Source organism: Euphorbia lathyris, chromosome 10, assembly GCF_963576675.1.
Source record: "Euphorbia lathyris chromosome 10, ddEupLath1.1, whole genome shotgun sequence".
In the NCBI taxonomy this organism is placed as follows: domain Eukaryota; kingdom Viridiplantae; phylum Streptophyta; class Magnoliopsida; order Malpighiales; family Euphorbiaceae; genus Euphorbia; species Euphorbia lathyris.
In genome coordinates this window covers 51,864,851-51,880,936 of record NC_088919.1, presented here as the reverse complement: position 1 = coordinate 51,880,936, position 16,086 = coordinate 51,864,851, and the positions used below count along the sequence as shown (strand labels likewise).

At 33.8% G+C, this 16,086-nt stretch overlaps 1 pseudogene; it reads right to left on the bottom strand.

Moving 5' to 3' along the window:
- Window positions 1–8,937: 8,937 nt before the first annotated feature.
- LOC136208142 (heavy metal-associated isoprenylated plant protein 3-like) lies at window positions 8,938–11,058 on the bottom strand (annotated as a pseudogene).
- Between the last annotated feature and the right edge of the window lie 5,028 nt (window positions 11,059–16,086).

Genomic DNA, 16,086 nt, shown 5'->3' with positions numbered 1-16,086 from the left:
TTTGAAAAATAAAAAATTTGGTTATTTAATTCTTAAAAATTTTCATTTTGAGATCGATATTTGTCAAATTTGAAAAAATAAAATTTTTACCAACCACATATACCGATCTAAAAAAATGTGAACCCACGTAACATTTATTTGAAATTAACTCAGACAACTCACTTGATCTGGTTGAGTTTCAAACTCCATCGCTATGTCTATGTCGCATAGTCTGGAACACTTTCGAAAAGCTAGTTTGCTCTTTGCATACATAGCTTTAATCATAAGATAATCTTGGAGGTCCTCCATCACCATGGCGGCACCTTTGAAATGTTTCCACATTTAGACTGATCTTCGTTCGGTGTTTGTCAAGCACTTCAAATGGGTAAGATTGATGGCCTAAAGATTTAATATAAAATGGTTTGTAATGAATGAAAATTCAACTAATAGAACAAAATTAACTTTGAAATAAAGGATGTTTGATTACCTACTTTTCTCTTTATGTTTTCCTTTTTACTTTAAAAGAGAGAGTTTTATGTGTTGGGTTAGACATCCTTTGTTTCCCTTTTATAGATGAAAAATCAATCTTTTCAACCGTAACAGTCAATTTAATTGAATTTTCAAAACTGATTAAATATAGTCAAATATACATCTTACCATTTTTAAGAAAAATGCATTCCAAAATTTATTACATTATAACTGTCTAAATTTTTCAGTTTTAAAATTGTATTCCATTCTAACTTATTAAAATTCAATTAATTGTTTTATAATGTTTAAAATACATTAATAGCTTCTGAACTTATCTCAAAATATTGATTGGCCCCCTAAACTTATAAAGTGCTTTGTTAACTCCCTCAACTTGCTTAAAGTAACCTATTTTCCACCTAGATTTGTTTAAAATCACATATTGGTCTCCTAAACTCGCTTATAGTGATTCATTAGCCTCTTAACTTTTTAAAGTGATATACATTTCAATTTGTTTAAATCTATAAAAAAAGAAAAAGTCAAAACTTAAAAAATAAAGGTATGATTCGCGATTCTATATCTTTAAAACAAATTAACTTTTTATTTTTTACACCTTTATGACGTTTTTATAAGCTTTAGGGACTTAATCATTACACTTTAGGTAAGTTCATCAACCTAATGAGACATTATGTAAGTGTCGGAGATAATAAAGGTTTTTTAACAAATTCAAGAAGCAACTGATGTATTATACCATAACTTTACAAAATGTAAGTCGTTCAGGCTATCTCGAAAAAGAATAATATAATACTCATGTTGATTAATAAACACAAAATGGGAATAAGAAAAGAAAGTAAAGAGTAGAATTTGTTCAAATTATACCTAGAATGGGATTTGGTTTTAGAATTTCTGTCACATAAGGGATGCAGTTTGTAAATAAGAATCACAACTAAGCAAATGTTAATTTTTTCCTCAATATATACAATGATGAACTCAATTTATTGGATATACTAATCAATTTATATTTCATATGGGTCTAATTCGAAGATTAGCATAAAAGCTTGCTTTTTTTCCAATTAATAATATATAGTAGCATAAAACTTTAAATTTTTTTTATAAGCACAAAATTTTAGTTTTGATCATTAGTAAGGAATGTGACACTTATTAAAACTACTAAAATCATACGCTTTTTTTAACCCCTAAAATCATACACTTATTAAAACTGTTGAGTGTGCGTTAGCTCAATGGTTGAGCAGTTGGGAGCAGCAGCAGATGACTCATTGGGGCCCAAGTTGGGTTCAGATAAGGCTTGTTCCTTTGGATCAGGAACAAAGGCTTGATTTTCCTGAGTTGAGGGCTCAGTTAGTGGAATGACAATTTGGAAGAGTGGGAAGGTGATATTGATTTCTGATGGGTCAAGAGGAGCGGTATCAGCATTGTTGCCTCATCAACGAAGTGAACCTTTGGTTTATTGCTCTTCTTTTTGTATTTTTTCTCTCGGCTTGAGCGATGGTGTTTGTGTTTAGGATAGGAAGTGAGGATAGGAGATTGGTGGTAAAGGAGGAGTTTGGTTTGTTTGAGTAGGTTCCTCCTCAGTGTGAAGTGGTTCATCTGCTGGTTAGTGGATGGGTCAGTTGTGAATGGAACGGAGTACATAGCAGGTGGTTGTTGACCCGGAGCAGAGGTAGAAACATGAGTGACCTCAGTAGCCATCCCTTGTGATTTAAGGAAGTGAGAGTCCTCGGGTATCGCAATGGCCAGCGGCTGAGTTGTCAGTGGCTTGACCCTTGTATTTTTTTTCTTTAGAGGCTGCTCATCCTCTAAATCCCCAGTAGTGGGCCGTTTCTGCTGCGTCTCAACAGGAGTAGGCTCAGAGTCAGGTTTAGAGACTCTGACCTTCTTAGTTACATCCTTGGGGGACTTGGGCTCAAGAGATTTAGGCTCATCAGCCTTTCTTTTCTTGCCCTTACTGGGCTTGGCAGCTTCAGTGCCTTCGTCCTTCTTTTCTTTCGGCACTTGCATTCTGCTGTGTGCAAGAGTCTAGAGACACAACAGTGATCTTCGTGCCTTCCCCAGCCTTCTCACCTTCAAGATCTATCTTCTGGTGCTTGAGAATGGCTGTAATGAGTGAGCCTAGTCTGAGCTTCATCGTACTGCGTTGGAACGCATCGACCAAGAAGAGTGGCATATTACGCGGTTACTTCTCCAACATGTGCCAGATTATGCACTGCTCGAAATTGGACGCATATATGGTTGAGTTGAGTTTTGGAAAGAGGAAGTTGGTTATCATATAATGCGCTTACCTATGAGGTTGGGAGAGGGAAGTGGTGGAGATGTTGGGCCCTAACTTGGTTAATGGTTGTTTTGTATTATTTGGGCCTAATGTAGTTGGACTGAGTTTAGCATATTCTTCCGCTAAGGCAAAATAAGAGATAAGAAATTATTTTCTTAAAAATTTAAAATAAAAAGCATAAAAATATCTATATCATTACAAAAAAAGAGCATTTCATTCATGACTTCAGAAATGTTAGTGTAATTTTAATAATTGAATCACTTTTAAACATCATTTAAAAAGTATATTATTTTTTTTATGTATTTGTGCACAAATTTTATATTAATTGGTTCAGAAAATAAAAGTTTTACGTTTTTATAATAGGTTTGATGATGAAATATGTTTAACCTTGATGAAATATTTGGGCTATTTATTTATTTCTTTATTACATGTGTACAACAGAACTTGTGATAAGAATTTACATAAGATGAGACCAACACAATACCATATGTATACACGCATCTTTGATAGTCAAAGAAAGATTTGTGATTTCATGTTTTGTCAAATTTATATTTTTGGAGTTTTTTTTATTCAAAGAAGATTGGAGTTTTCGTTTTGCTAAAACCGAAGATCTTTTAGTTTGATATCGAAAAAATGACTGCTGGCGACCTTAAAATGAAAATTTTCTGGTTAGTACCAAATTGAGTATGAAACTAAATTTTTTATTTCGGAGGTTTCTCTCTCTAAATGTTCAATTTCTCTCTTCTCACAAAACAACACCTAAATAATCTCAAAATTAAAAAGTTAAAGAATTAACGTTATCTGTAATATCATCACGTCTTTATTTTGATGTCGTCAATGCTCATTTTAATTTTGAGGTCCTTATTTTTAATAAAGCGAAAGACCTTAGTCATTTATTGGCCGTAAAAAAAACCTCAGTCCCGTTTGGAGAAAAAAAAATTATCAGGTATCTGTTTGACAAAACGTGAAAGCACCAAATTGTTTTAGACTTTTACCATAATTGATATGTTATTAGTGATAACATGACACGTACACAAGTAGAGTAAAGATAACAAGATTTGTGACTGAGGAGAGACTTCATTAATATGGTTGGAAATTGGTCCAATTTGTCAAAGTTAGGTCCTTAATTGTACCATTTAGAGTAGTAGAAGATAAAATCGCTTTTAATCGATAGTTATAGAATGTTTTTGTACCTTATCTCATATATATATATTGATGCGAAAATTCAAAATTAGGTACAAATAACAGCAAAAGGCAGTGACTGATTCATGATCCACCGACATTAAGAGGTGTTTGGGATATTCTCTAGTAATATATGGGTGCTCTACACATAATTTTCATTGAGTTTTTTGACGGTCTGTGTAAGCTCCTCCCTCTAAGCATCCCTTGGATTTTTCACTGGTGGAAAAAGAGAGATGTACGGAAGTTTTGTACCCTCAGTTACTGAATCTACCTTGGAAAAATGGTTGCAGTTTCACCCTCCACTTGAAGAAAAGTTTAAAAATGTTGCAATTGTATCCAAAAACCCTCTCTGACTCCACCACTAGTATAAATTAGGGGTGACAAAGAAGCGAGGCAAGGATCGATGCATCGCCCTCAAAAAAATATTGAGGGTGGTTCTGGAAAATTTTAAAATAAAGTTCAGGAATTTTTTAACGCCTGCACGGATGTCTACGGGTGACGAAGAATCCCCAAATGGTATGGGTGCCGAAGGATAAATTGGGGAAAAGGAAGCTACTGAAATTGCTCAATTTTCCATATTTGATGTACTCTCTCATACCATGTCAAAAAGAGAGAATTGCATATTATATATTATATGTTGATAATTTATCAAAAGATATATTAGTGTAGTTTTACCAACACATTAAACCAATGTATTTTAGCCCGATAAATTACATCATTGGCCACTGAATTTTATCAATTTTAACATTATTATCACTGAACTTCAGTTTTTAACAATATAGCCATTGAACTCTACATTTTTATCAATTTTACAACCGTTAATGGGCGCAAAATAAAAAATTCAAAAAGTTAATAATATTCTAAGAAACTTTAATTCTTGAAAATTTTCGTTTTCAGGTCATTTAGGTGTTTTTTGGTTAGGAGATAGTGAATTTTTAGAGAGAGAAAGCTCCAAAAAAATGTGATTTTGGAAAATAAAAAATGTGGTTTCATGGTAAATACCGTTATGAACAACTTTAATTCTTGAATATTTTTATTTTGAGGTCGTTAACAGTTATTTTAAGGAGTTAATTAGAGTTGAGTGGTCACCGATGTTAGAAGGTGTAAGTTCAGTGATCATACCGTTAAGAATTAAAGTTTAATAGCCACAATGTTAAAATGGATAAAGTTCAGTAGTCATGTATGTAATTTAACCCTATTTTAACCTTGCTATAATTCACCAAAAATATAATATTGAAAACTCAGGAAAAGGTATATGGTATGTTATTTTACAAAACAAAGTATTTAAAATTACACTGTTAAGTTCTGATGACAATCAATAGCATTTTTATTTTTAAAAAAAATTATATTTACATATTGACAAAACAACAACAACAACAACAAAGCCTTAGTCCCGAAATGATTCAGGGTCGGCTAACATGAACCATCATATAAAACCGTGAAATTAAGTCGTGTCCTCGACACAAATTCTCTCCATCCACTCTTTCCTATCCACTACCATATTTTCCTCAATCCCTAATAAACTCATATCACTCTCGATCACCCTCCTCCAAGTTTGCTTAGGTCTTCCCCTACCCCTCACCACTACATCCCTTTGCAACTCTTCAGTCCTCCTAACCGGCACATCAAGCACTCTTCGTCTTACATGGCCAAACCACCTTAGTCGGTTTTCCCTCATTTTATTCTCAATAGATGTAACCCTTACTTATGTCCTAATTATTTCATTACTCACCCGATCCTTTCTCGTATGACCACACATCCATCTCAACATACGCATCTCCGCCACCGACATCTTATGAGTGTGACAGTGTTTGCGCCGTTAACCAAAAAACGGAAAATGACTTAACGGTGTTAAAATGCTGACGTGGCACATGGGTAAGGTTGGAAATTCGATTTTTTTTATTTTTTTTATTTTTCTTTTTTCTTTTTCTTTTGGGAGAGTTGTTCAGGCCTCGGATTGCTTCCGGTATTTAGGATCTATTATCCAAACGGATGGAGAAGTAGATGGAGATGTTGCTCATAGGATTAAAGCTGGTTGGTCGAAGTGGAAGAGTGCTACGGGTTTCCTTTGTGATCCCGGCATGCCTAATAGATTGAAGGGAAAATTCTACCGGACGGCAATTAGACCAGCATTGTTATATGGTACGGAGTGTTGGGCAGTGAAACACTGCCACATCCATAAGATGTCGGTGGCGGAGATGCGTATGTTGAGATGGATGTGTGGTCACACGAGAAAGGACCGGGTGCGTAATGAAATAATTAGGACAAAAGTAGGGGTCACATCTATTGAGAATAAAATGAGAGAAAACCGACTAAGGTGGTTTGGCCATGTGAGACGTAGAGCGCTTGATGCGCCGGTTAGGAGAACCGAAGAGTGGCAAAGGGATGTAGTGGTGAGGGGTAGGGGAAGACCTAAGCAAACTTGGAGGAGGGTGATCGAGAGTGATATGAGTTTATTGGGAATTGAGGAAAATATGGTAGTGGATAGGACGGAGTGGAGGGAGCGAATCTGTGTCGCTGACACGACTTGATTTTCACGGTTTTATATGATGGTTCATGTTAGCCGACCCCGAATCATTTCGGGACTAAGGCTTTGTTGTTGTTGTTGTTGTTTTCTTTTTTCTTTTTCTTTTTCTTTTTTCTTTTTCTTTTTCTTTTTCTTTTTCTTTTTCTTTTTCTTTTTCTTCCCTTCTCCCTTCTTCTTCCTTCTCTCCTCCTCCTTCTTCCTTCTCTTCTTCTTCTTCTTCTTCTTCTTCTTCTTCTTTTTTTTAAATTTCTGAAATTTTATTTTTTTTTATTTTTTCTTTTTATTTTTTCTTTTTCTTTTACTTTTTCTTTTTCTTTTCCTTTTCCTTTTCCTTCTTCTTCTTCTTCTTCTTCTCCTCCTCCTCCTCCTCCTCTTTCTTCCCTTCTTCTTCTTCTTCTTCTTCTTCTTCTTCTTCTTCTTCTTCTTCTTCCTTCTTCTCCCCTCCTCCATTCTTCTTCTTCTTCATCCCTCTTCTTCTTCCTTTATTTTTTTCTTTTTTTTTAAGTTTCGGAAATTTCCAGATTTCTGGAAATTTCCAGATTTCTTCGGAAATCTGGAAATTTCCAGAAATCTGGAAAATTTCCAGATTTCCGTATGAAATCTGGAAATTTTCCAGATTTTCGAAGAAATCTAGAATTTTCCCAAAATCTGAAAATTCCAGATTTCGGGAAAATTCCAAATTTCTTCGAGTAAGGGAATTTAAAAAAAAAAAGAATAGAAAAAAAGAAGAAGAAGAAGGAGGAAGAAGAAAAAGGAAGAAGAAAGAAGAAGAAGGAGGAGAGAAGGAAGAAGGAGGAGGAGAGAAGGAAGAAGAAGGGAAAGGAAAAGAAGAAAAAGAAAAAGAAAAAGAAAAATTTAAAAAAATAAAATTTCAGAAATTTAAAAAAAAAAAGAAGAAGAAGAGAAGAAGAAGAAGGAGAAGAAGAGAAGGAAGAAGGAGGAGAGAAGGAAGAAGAAGGGAGAAGGGAAGAAAAATAAAAAGAAAAAGAAAAAGAAAAAGAAAAAAGAAAAATAAAAATAAAAAAGAAAAATAAAAAAAATCGAATTTCCAACCTTACCCATGTGCCACGTCAGCATTTTAACACCGTTAAATCATTTTCCGTTTTTTGGTTAACGGCGCAAACCACAGTCCTTTTTTTTGTAATAACAAACCACAAGGGTTTTTTTGGAACAACATCAAACCACAGGGGTTGTTTTTGGAATTTACCCTTTATTAAATTATATATTAATATAATATCTTATTATATTATCTATAAAATATATATATTAGTTTCAAAAAAAAGTTTGTTCCGTTTTAATTTTGATTCCAATTCCGAAATTTAAACCAAACAATCTCTTAATAATTGGATTCTAATTCCGAAGTTTGAACCAAACAAAAGAATTCATTCCGATTTTGATTCCGTAGCATTCCGATTTCGATTCCAATTCTGATTCCGAAGTTTGAACCAAATGCTCCCAAGATTTTAGTAAGCATACAAACACCAAAAAAATGTACTGTACAAACAAACGGAATTTAAAATTCAAAAGTTTGTTACATAGATATATAAATTCAAGATATAATATCCATTTGGCTCTTTAAGGTAAGGGTGTGTTTGTTTCAGCTTTTCGGAGAATCTTTTAGCGTTTCACTCAAATTAGGTTTATATAACCACAACGTTTAACATTTTTTCTGAAAACTGTCATTTTGGAGCTTTTTGTAGTTATTTGTTATTGATAAAATTATCCTTCTTATTTCTATAAAATATGTTTCTTCTTTAACATTATTTTTATTTATATAGCATAATTACTGAAAGGACAAGGTTTTGTCACGTTCAATAATTTATTTTATTATTTTTATTAATTTGTGTAATACATTTTTTATTTTATAATTTTTTTATTGATTATTTTAAAACATGTCTATATTTGACATTTAAATACTAGTATCAACAATACAATATAATTTTACTAAACACTAATAATTAACCAATCAATAATAAACAGCTAATATCAACAACAAACAACTATTAGTTAACAGCTAAACCAAACAGGTCCAAAAGCTTTAAGGTCAATTAGAACCTTAAACTATTAAAATCTTCAACTAAGCAAAAAGCATCAATTCAGTCATCATTATATATACGCAAAAATCACCAATTGATTCGGTTCGATTGAACAGTTTTAGACCCTCTTCCCCAAATCCATTTTGAACCAACACAGAGATTATTATAGTACATATAGAATAGGAAGATAATTTGATGATTTTTACTCAGAGCGTAATTGATAATTTAAGAAGTTTTAGTTTAGGATGAAATATTCATGCCTAGATTCAAACTCGTGGAGATCTCTAAGACTAACTTAACTACAAGTAGCTGTATATTTACCAAACTCAAAAGAAAGCCAATGTACTGCATCGGGAAAACCAGTACAAGGTTCTATGCAATATTATATACAATAGCCGTGATCTCCGGCTATATCATTCTACGTCCTCGTTTCGGCTATATCATTCTACGTCCTCGTTTTACATGATGGAACAAGCATAGGGATTATCGTCGCTGAACATTTGTGCTGGATTCAATGGTGGATGGTTGTACACTGGTTCAATATTATTGTATATCAGAATCCGGTAACCTTGATTTACCGTGTTATATCCATAACCGTATTGCGGATGTTGCGGGTAAACAATGTAGTTCTGAGAAAATATCCCCTCCATCCAATTAGTCGGAACATATGCCGGATAATAGTCCATTTTATTTGTTACCTCCGCCATAGCACCACCGTCACCACTAGCTGCCGTCGCGGTCGCTAGATCTGGATCTGGAGCAGGAGCAGGAGCTTCTTTGTTCTTCACCTTTGCTTCTTCTCCTCTCTCATCGCCTTTCTTATCATCATTCTTTTTCTCTCCTGCTCCGGCTTCATCTTTCTTACCATGGCTCTTTTTCTCGCCGGCTTTGGAGCCTTCTTTATTGTCATCCTTCTTTTCCTCGCCTCCTCCATCCACTTTCTGAGCATCATTCTTTTTCTCGCCTTCTCCGTCTACTTTCTCAGCATCGTTCCTTTTCTCGCCTCCTCGTCGCCGTGGACATTTTTCTTTGCCTCGTCTGTCTTCGACTGAACGGCCTCGTCTGTCTTGGGCTGAACGATCTCAACCGACCTCCGGACCTCCGGAGCTTCTCCGACAGGTAAGGCACGAGGTCCTTAACTTCCATTGTTCCCTTCACCGTTACCAGATCCTTTCTGTCGTCGACTGCGACGCTCTCAACTCCTGTATAATTTTAAAGTCAGTTATGATTTGAAAAAATATTTGTATAATCGCAGAGATTAAAATATTCTGAAAATTTATCTACCTTTGATTTTTCTGATGATCTTCTTCATTTTGGTAATGCAATCATCACAATGAGTTTTGATTTTCAAAACCACCTTAATCTGCGTCGATTAATTAAATCCAAACGAGTTAATCACTGTAATCAGAAGCGAATTTAAATTAATTATTTTATTCTTATACCTCTTTAGGTGGTGGTTTCTTCTTGGCGGCTTTCTCATCCGCTTTCTTCTCACCACCACCGCGGGCGTCTTTATTCGGCTGCGGAGATACAATCTCTACTTCCTTCTTCATTTTCTTTTCCAGCCTCACTTTCACTTTCTCAGGGTTAACCTCCCCGGTCACCGTCAATTTGTTCGATTGACGATCCGTCTTCGCCGACTCCACACCTTCAACAACAAATCACAAATTTCAATTGGCAATCCAAATCAATCAATCCAAACCAAACAAACAAAAGAAAAAAGAGAGATCTCTATTTAATTCTCACCTTCTAAATGCTTCACGGCCCTTCTAATTTTCTTACAACAGCCTTCAATGCATGTCGATTTTGTAAACAGAAACAGGCTTCCGTTCATCCTTCTTTTCGCCACCGGCGGCGGAGGCGGCAACATTTTTATCTCCTTCACCTTCTGTCTCCTGCTAAGAAAAGCAAAATCGGGACAAAATTGCATCAGATGAATATTTGAATCAGTAAAGTGTGATTCAAAGGTGAATTCCATCGATTAAAGCTGAAGCGTTTCTTTGTTTTAATTTTAATTTTATCCTAACATTATAATATTAATTAGGCTAATTTTACTTTTAATTTCAACTACACTTAATTCACCCAAAATTTTTATTTTTCTAAATTTATTCGATAACGACATCAAAAATAATGTTGTAATCAACTTTAATTCTTCAACTTTTTTGGTTTAAGGTTATTTAAGTGTTGTTGTTTTTTTTATAAAAGAGAGTTAATATTTAGAAAGAGAAAACTTTAAAAATGATAATTTTAAAAAATAAAAATATGGTTCCATAGTAAATATGATACTAAACAACTTTAATTCTTATAAATTTTCATTTTGAGATCGACATTGTTCAAATTTGAAAAAATAATCACATATACCGATCTAAAAAAATGTGAAACCACGTAACATTTATTTGAAATTAACTCAGACAACTCACTTGATCTGGTTGAGTTTCAAACTCCATCGCTATGTCTATGTCGCATAGTCTGGAACACTTTCGAAAAGCTAGTTTGCTCTTTGCATACATAGCTTTAATCATGAGATAATCTTGGAGGTCCTCCATCACCATGGCGGCACCTTTGAAATGTTTCCACATTTAGACTGATCTTCGTTCGGTGATTGTCAAAAACCTCAAATGGGTGAGACCGATGACCTAAAGATTTAATATAAAATGGTTTGTAATGACTGAAAATTCAACTAATAGAACAAAATTAACTTTGAAATATAAGAAATGTTTGATTATCTACTTTTATATTTCTGTTTGTCTTTTCACTTTAAAAGAAAGAATTTTATGTGTGAGTTAGACACCCTTTGTTTGCCTTTTATAGCTGAAAAACCAATCTTTTCAACCCTAACAGTCAATTTCATTAAATGTTCAGTTTCAAATTTATTTGAATTATAACCGATTAAATTTAATTTCATTGAATTTTCAAAACTGATTAAATATAGTCAAATATACCTCTTACCATTTTAAAAAAAAAAAAACTGCTTTCCAAAATTTATTACATTATAACTGTCCAAATTTTTCAGTTTAAAAATTGTATTAATTGAATTAAATTTTCATATATAAATCAATTAATTGTTTTACAATGGTTAAAATACATTAATAGCTTCTAAACTTATCTCATAAGATTGATTGGCCCCCTCAACTTATAAAGTGTTTTGTTAACTCATTCAACTTGCTTAAAGTAACCTATTGGCCACCTAGATTTGTTTAAAATGACATATTGCTCTCCTAAACTCGCTTATATTGATTCATTACCCTCTGAACTTGTTTAAAGTGATATACATTTCAATTTGTTTAAATCTATAAAAAAAGTCAAAACTTAAAAAATAAATGTATGATTCGCGATTCTATATCTTTAAAACAATTAGCTTTCTATTTTTTACACCTTTACGAAATTTTTATAATATTTAGGGACTTAATCATTACACTTTAAGTAAATTCATCAGCCTAATGAGACACTATGTAAGTGTCGGAGGCAATAAAGGTTTTTGAACACATTCAGAAAGCAACTGATGTATTATACCATAACTTACAAAATGTAAGTCGTCCACGCTATCTCGGAAAAAAAAATATAATACTCATGTTGATTAATTAACACAAAATAGGAACAAGAAAAGAAAGTAAAGAGTAGAATTTGTTCAAATTATACCAACAATGGGATTTGGTTTTAAAATTTGTGTCACATAAAGGATGGAGTTTGTAAATAAGAATCACAACTAAGCAGATGTTAATTTTTTCCTCAATACATACAATGATGAACTCAATTTATTGGATATACTAATCAATTTATATTTCATATGCGTCTATCCACAACTATTATCTTCTCTAATTTAGAAATAAACGTACGTAAAAAAAACAACAATTATAAAGTTATTATAAATCTGTAAAAATTAAAATAAACTCTTTCAAATGACACAAGATATATGACAGACATTTTTTCTTATAATTTGATTATTTTTCGCAACAGTATCATCTAAAAGTTTAAGTACAAAGAACCTTAAATTACAATATTGTTTTACGATGACACATATCTGTTACCCCATAAAAACCTGATTTTAACCCAAAATGTTCATCATTATTAGATGATATTATTTATATTAGCACTGTCATTGATGTCTGAAAATAAATTAAAAAAAAAAACAAATTTTATACGGTTCGCATGGGAGCAAATATTTTCCCAAATTTATAACGCGCTCAAATATTTAAACGCCATATAAATACCAAAATAACAACCTAATTTCTTCTACAGAGTAAATTAGGTTTTCTCTTAAACATTTAGACGACATATCTAATCATCATCCTTCTAGAGCTCTCATTTTAGCTCTCACATCTTGCTCTTGCCTTACTCCATAAGCATGAAAGCTTCTACATGCGATTCGAAAAAATAGAAATAATAAGCTTTATTTGTTCTCTTTCTCGATCTACAATGGTTTTGTTGTTCATTAATCAACCTTTTCCTGATCTGTGTTATAATAATTATTAGATTTACTCTTGATAAAGTTGCTGAGCAGCTAGAAGAAGGATGTGTATGGTGTCAAAACTTAAAAAATAAAGGTATGATTCACGATTTTAAATCTTTAAAACAAATTAACTTTTTATTTTCTTACAGAAAAAATTACAAAACTAGATCAAATGGGAGACTCATTTACATATTTAGATCAATTATCCAAGCCACTACATATCTAGATTATATATTTGTGATATATATATATATATATATATATATATATATATATATATATATATATATATATATATATATATATATAATAACTTAGAAATTTCTCTTATACTGTGTGCCTGCACATCACCTCAAAATCTGATGTGGTTTGCCATGGCAAATAGAAACATGACACCAATTTAAAAAAATCTAAATTGAGTTTTTTCGTTGGATAAGTATAATTTATCTAACAAAACCAAATAACTTTTATCTCTCTTATGAAGATTGAACTCCGGCTACATTACAACTCTAGGCGGTGCTGCTAATAATTTTTTGATTGTTCTTTTTCGGTAACCACCACTATCTTTGTAGCATCATCTTTGGAGGATGTACTTACTGTCACCATATTCATTCTTAGTCATGTCATATTTTCGCAAGGACTTCTTTCCATATTTCTCATTCTTCCGGAACATCCTTTTCATCTTCCGAGTGAACATAGTCATTTCCTCATCGTCAGTTGAGCTCTCATCAGTAGAGTCTGCTTTCATGACTAAGGACTTTTGCTTCTTATCTTCTGGATTCTCCTTGCTTTCAAAGCTTTTCATGGAGATCTCATGAGTTAGAAGAGATCCGATCAGCTCATCAAATCTGTACGTGGTTAGATCCTGAGCTTCTTCTATAGCGGTCTTCTTAGCTTGCCAGCTTTTGGGCAGGCTTCTGAGTATTTTCTTGACTTGCTCTTCTTCTGTGAAAACCTTTCCGAGTCCGTTGAGCTCGTTGATAATGTTGGTGAATCTATCATTCATTTCAGAGATTTCTTCGCCATCATTCATCTTAAATAGCTCATATAGCCTCATGTGCTGGTTCACTTTTAATTCCTTCACCTTGCTTGTGCCTTCATAGGTCACTTCTATCTTCTTCCAGATTTCATGTGCTGATTCACAACCTGAAATCTTGTTGTATTCTATAGCATCTAACGCACACTGAAGCATGTTTATGGAAGAAGCATTATTTTTCAATTTTTTAAGGTCATCCTCTGACCATTTAGCCTCTTCCTTGATGACTTGTTTACCTTCCACCGTTTTATACGGAATGAACGGACCTTTGACTATTGCTAGCCAAGCACTCATGTTCGTGGCTTGGATGAATTTTTTTTTATGTTTTTCCAGAAGATATAATTTGACCCAAAGAACAGAGGTGGTCTAGTGATAGACAAGCCCTCAAGCAAGATCTGAGTTGTTTCATTTCCAGGTAGGAAACGAGTGTTGTTTTCAGTACTAGCCATTATGGGATCATCTCAAAATAGTGTTATCTTATGCGTTGAGCAAGTGTAGCTCTTATACCACTTGTTGGTCCCTTAGTCATGTGAGAATTAGTTCCAGATTGTGTGTGTGGGGGGGGGGGGGGTTAATGGAACTATTAAGGATTTAAAACTTTGGTGCATTCAAAAACATTTCTCACAGCACACAGAACAGATCAGAGTGCAGATGTTGAGGTTCAGAGGCAATGTTAGTGTAACGCCCACAAAATAATTAACTGTATACGTATATTCAATGCTTGCGACTGAATTGAGAAAAAATGAATATTGTGATCACGTGAAATATAAACACCGGGTATTTGTTACGACAGGGTGTTAAGGTACCGGTTATTTGTTACGACAGGCAGGGCCGACCCTGGGCCTTGAATTTTGGGGCGCAGGCCCATGGCCCATGAATTTTAGGGGCCCCAAAATAATTAACTGTAACATCCTCTGACCATTTAGCCTCTTCCTTGATGACTTGTTTTCAAAAATCATTAGATTCCGATGATTTAAAAAATTATTGTGATAATCTTCACTCTACTTTTTCCCATGACGGTGTATCCAATTTTGATTTAAATGATTTTTTTTCCTGAATTGAAAGTATTGCAAATTACTTTGCCATCTGATGAATTAATGTCAACTATTAAAATTCTTGAGATTGTTAAAGCTGCAGATTGTTATCCAAATGTTTCTATTGCTTATAGGATTTTATTAACTTTGCCTATGACTATAGCATCAGCTGAACGAAGCTTTTCAAAACTAAAGTTAATAAAAACTTACTTGAGGTCATCAATGTCTCAAGAAAGGTTGAGTGGTTTAGCAATTTTGTCTATTGAGAAAGAAATTTTGGGAACTATGGATGCTGATATTATCATTAATGATTTTGCCTCTCATAATGCTCGGAGAAGTAAACTTTTTTAATTATTTGCATACTTTGTTTTGTAGGCAATTAAAGATGATGATATTCAACGTTGATATTCAAGGTTGGAAAAGAGTTAGGAATTGAAAAATATCAACATAGAGACCGTTCTTTAGTGGTTTAGAACAATTTTGATTATGTTTAGTATATTTTGAAGTTGTATTCTTAACAATATTGATTTTGTTTAGCACATTTTAAAAATTACAACGGGTGTTTGGGGGTTGTTAGGGAGTGCCAACCTAGTTGGGATGTCCGACAACCTCTATTTCAACTTTTGAAGAAATTTTATTTTTAGAAATTTGGTAATCAGGGAATGCAGAATAGTGATCCAGATCTCCGTCGGGCAGGTCTGGCTTCTTCGGGGGTCGGCTCTGCAAGGGGATCGGTCCCTGCGGTCACTCCGAAGATTAAAACAGTTAGCGGTTCTAGAGAGCTTAGTAATCAAATGTGAATGAAGTAGAAAATTAGTTACCCGATCGCTTCCTCTTCCTTCATTGGCCTATTTATAGCGGATTGACTTGGGCCTGCGGGCCTCCTGCCATCCTGGCCCATTTGCTTGTCGAACGCTGCTGGGCCTCAAGGTGATATTCCGAATCAAGTAGTCCCCCCCCCCCCGGCGAAGTTAGCCGAGCATTTCATGCGAGGAGACATGAGTCTAATAGGATTTATTCCCCCTTTTAACGAGTGGTGGACAGCTGGATGGAAAGGTGCTCGATTTGCTCATTTGAGACCTTTCAG